The following is a 4,936-nucleotide window of genomic DNA, read 5'->3' as shown; positions in this document are numbered from 1 at the left end:
CAGCAGTGGTGGTGGGCCTGCGGTCAGACCACACCTTGGGAACACAGAGGCCACACCCATTGGATTCTTGTGGCCACACCGTTCTGAGGGCTATAAAATAAGAAAAATATAAAAGAAAAGAAAAGAAAAAAAGAAGGCTGGATAGAATGATACCTGAGTCTAAGGGGCAAGCCACATCCAATACCTTACATAACCCCTGATTTATAGTCCTGAGCCCAATAAGTAGCCACCAATAAGAGGTGGCAAAAAGCAAATCTCAGTGGAGCCTGAACATTTAGATGAACATCCTTCAGGTCAAAAGTAGATAAAAATCTAGCCTAACTTGATATTAACAATGGCAACTGGGCTCAGCAGAGGCAGCCACAGGATCTGGATAAGCTGTTGCTCAAAAAAAGTAGATATTGGCCAGTCATAGGCAACAACCCCTACTGGTCTGCACCAGGCTCCAGCCAGAAAGTCCAGGAAGGGCACATCCAGAGGCCAGATATGGGGTGCATCAGTTCAGAACCTAACAACCCTTGTTAGAGTGATATCTTAAGGAAGGGCTCCTCATACCTGACCCAGTTAAGATATAGAAGATGCCGATACAAATAGCAAAAAGAACAGTGACCAAATAGTCCACAGCAGTTTACAAACAGGAGCTGATGCCAACCCAAAAAGTTCTAGAAAAAACACAACTAGAAACTGGAGGCAGACAGTACCAACCCTAGACTCAGCAAGCTACACAAAGAACTCATTCAAAGGAGGAGTCTAGCCTGACCAGATGGTGGTGCAGTGGATACAGTGTCAGACTGGGATGCGGAGGACACAGGTTCAAGACCCCGAGGTCGCCAGCTTGAGCACGGGCTCATCTGGTTTGAGCAAATCTCACCAGCTTGGGCCAAAGATCACTGGATTGAGCAAGGGGTTACTCAGTGTGCTGTAGCCCCATGGTCAAGGCACATATGAGAAAAACAATCAATGAACAACTAAAGTGCTACAATGAAGACTTGATGCTTCTCATCTCTCTCCATTCCTGTTCCTATCTATCCCTCTCTCTGACTCTCTGTCAAAAAAAAAAACAAAAAAAAAAAAAAAAAAAAACAAACAAACAAAGAAAAAAACAATGGAGGAGTCTACACACAGATAAAATGGGAAGGCAGAGAAATGCAACCCAAATAAATCAACAAGAAAAATCCCCAGAAAAAGACCTGAATAATATGGAAATAACCAAATTACTGAATGCAGAGTTTAAAATAATGATTGTTAGGATGCTCAAAGATCTTAGAGCAACAATGGATGGACATAATGAACACCTAAATAAAGAGATAGCAAGCATCAAAAAGGACATAGAAATCATAAAAAAAAACCAGTCAAAAATGACAAATACAATATCAGAAATGAAGACCACATTAGGAAGAATTAAAAGCAGGATGGATGAATCTGAAGATCAAATCAGTGATTTAGGGGATAAGATAAACAAAAGCATGGAAGCAGAGCAGCAAAAAGAAAAGAGGCTCAAAAAGTCTGAGGAATCTCTAAGAGAGCTCTGTAACAACATGAAGAGAAACAACATCCACAACATAGGGGTTCCTGAAGGAGAAGAGAAAGAACAAGGGATAGATAACTTGATTGAAGAAATCATACTTGAAAACTTCCTTAAATTGATGAAGAAAAAAGTCACACAAGTTCAAGAAGCATAGAGAGTCCAATTAAGGAAGAACCCAAAGAGACCTACACCAAAACACATCATAATTAAAACACAAAAAGTAAGAGATGAAGATAAAATACTAAAAGCTGCAAGAGAAAAGCAGTTAATTACCTACAGAGGAGCCCCCATAAGGATGCCATCTGACTTTTCAACAGAAACACTTGAGGCCAGAAGGAAATGGCAATAAATATTCAAAGTAATGCAAAACAAGAGCCTACAACCAAGACTTCTTTATCCAGCAAGCCTATCATTTAAAATTGAAGGAGAAATAAAAAGCTTCCCAGACCAAAAAAAACAAAAACAAACAAAAAACCTCAAAGAATTTATTACAACCAAACCAATGCTACAAGAAATGATAAGGAAACTGCTTGAAACAGAACAAGGGGAAAATCTAGTAAAAGAGAAATGTAGAATTAAAGAATAAAATGGCAATAAACAATTGCATATCAACAATAACCTTAAATGTAAGTGGGTTAAATGCTCCAATCAAAAGACATAGAGTAGCTTCATGGATAAGAAAACAAGACTCATACATATGCTGTCTATAAGAGACACACCTCAAAACAAAAGATACACATAGACTGAAAGTAAAGGCATGGAAAAAATAGTTCATGCAAATTGAAATTAAAAAAAAAAACTCTGGGGTAGCAATACTTATATCTGACAAAATAGATTTTAAAACAAAGGCTATATAGTAAGGGATAAAGAAGGTCACTACATAACGATAAAGGGAGCAATCCAACAGGAAGATATAACCATTATAAATATCTATGCACCTAATATAGGAGCACCTAAATGTATAAAGCAGATTTTGATAGACATAAAGGGAAAGATCAACAGCAACACTATAATAGTAGGAGATTTCAATACCCATTAACATTTCTGGATAGATCCTCAAGAAAGAAAATTAACAAAGAAACCGCAGACTTAAAGGACACACTAGATCAACTCGATTTAATAGATATCTTTAGAACTTTTCACCCTAAAGCAGCAGAATATACATTTCTTTCAAGTGCTCATGGTACATTCTCTAGGATAGACCACATGTTAGTACACAAAACGAGTCTCAATAAATTTAAGAAGATTGAAATCATATCAAGCATCTTTTCGGATCACAGTGACATGAAACTAGAAATTAACTACAGTAGAGAAACTAAAAAACACTCAAAATCTTGGAAACTAAATAGCATGTTGTTAAATAATGAATGGGTTAACAATGAGATCATGGTAGAAATAAAAAATTTTCTTGAAACAAATGAAAATAAACATACAACAACTCAAAATTTATGGGACACAGCAAAAGCAGTCCTGAGAGGAAAATTCATAGCATTACAGGCATGCCTTAGGAAGCTAGAGAAAGCTCAAATAACCAATTTAACCCTGCATCTAGAAGAACTAGACAGAGGAAGTAGATGGAAGAAAATAATAAAGATCAGAGAGGAAATAAATGACATAGAGGCTGAAAAAACAATACAGAAGATTAATAAAGCCAGAAGCTGATTCTTTGAAAAAGTAAACAGATTGACAAATCTTTAACCAGGCTCACCAAGAAAAAAAAGGGAGTGAACTCAAATAAATAAAATTAAAAATGAGAAGTAAAAACTGACAGTAGAAATACAAAGGATTGTAAAATATATTACAAAGAACTGAATGCCATAAAATTAGACAACCTAAGCAAAATGGACAAATTCCTAGAAACATATAATCTTTCAAAAATCAATATAGAAGAATCAGAAACCTAAACAGACTGATTTCATCAAATGATATTGAAACAGTTATCAAAATACTCCCAACAAACAAAAGTCCTGGGCCAGATGGCCTCACAGACCAATTTAATCATATATTCAAAGAAGAACTAACTCCTATCCTTCTCAAGCTATTTCAAAAAATTCAAGAGGAGGGAAGATTTCCAATCTTCTTTTATGAGGCAAGCATTATTCTGATCCCAAAACCAGGCAAAGACAATACAAAAAAAGAAAACTATAGATCTATATCCCTGATGAACTTACATGCTAAAATTTTCAACAAAATATTAGCAAACTGGATCCAGAAATATATGAAAAAAATCATACATTATGATCTGCTGGGATTTATATTCTGGGGAGGCAAGACTGGTACAATATTTGCAAATCAATCAATGTGATTCAACACATAAATAAAAAAAAGGATAAAAAATCAAAGGATAATATCAATATATGCAGAAAAAACATTTGATAAAATACAGCACCCATTTATGATCAGAACTCTCAGCAAAGTGGGAATACAGGAATCATATCTCAACATGATAAAGGCCATCTATGACAAACCCATAACTGACATCATAATCAATGGGCAAAAGTTAAAAGAATTCCCCTTAAGATAAGGAACAAGGTAGGGGTGCCCCCTTTCACCACTCTTATTCAACATAGTTCTGGAAGTCCTAGCCACAGTAATCAGATGAGAAGAAGAGATAAAAGGCATCCAAATTGAAAAAGAAGTAGTAAAACTATCATTATTTGCTGATGATATGATACTGTACACAGCAAACCCTGAAGTCTCAGTCAAAAAACTACTGGACCTGATTAATGAATTCAGCAAGGTGGCAGGATATAAAATCAATATTCAGAAATCAGTGGCATTTTTAACACCAACAAAGAACTGTCTGAAAGAGAAATTAAGAAAACAATCCCCTTCACTATTGCAACAAAAAAATAAAGTACCTAGGAATAAATTTAATCAAAGAAGTTAAAGACTTGTACTTGGAAAATTATAAAACATTGATAAAGGAAATCAAGAAAGATACAAACAAATGGAAGCATATACCATGTTCATGGATAGGAAGAATAAACATCATTAAAATGTCTATATTACCCAAAGCAATCTATAAATTAAATGCAGTTCCTATTAAAATACCAATGACATAATTCAAAGATGTAGAATAAATATTCCAGAAATTTATATGAACCAAAAAAGAACACAAATAGCCTCAGCAATCCTGAAAAAGAAGAATAAAGTGGGGGGTATTACACTTACTGACATCAAGTTATACTACAAGGCCATCATACTCAAAACAGCTTGGTACTGGCATAAGAACAGGTATACAGATCAATGGACTAGAACTGAAAACCCAAAATAATTCCACACCTATAAGGATTATTGATATTTGACAAAGGAAGTAAGAGCATACAATGGAGACAAGACAATTTCTTTTACAAATGGTGTTGGGAAAATTGGACAGCTATCTGACAAAAAATGAAACTAGACCAC

The sequence above is a fragment of the Saccopteryx leptura genome, chromosome 3 (genome assembly GCF_036850995.1).
Source record: "Saccopteryx leptura isolate mSacLep1 chromosome 3, mSacLep1_pri_phased_curated, whole genome shotgun sequence".
In the NCBI taxonomy this organism is placed as follows: domain Eukaryota; kingdom Metazoa; phylum Chordata; class Mammalia; order Chiroptera; family Emballonuridae; genus Saccopteryx; species Saccopteryx leptura.
The sequence above is the reverse complement of the archived record's forward strand: the minus strand, read 5'-3'. Positions refer to the sequence as shown.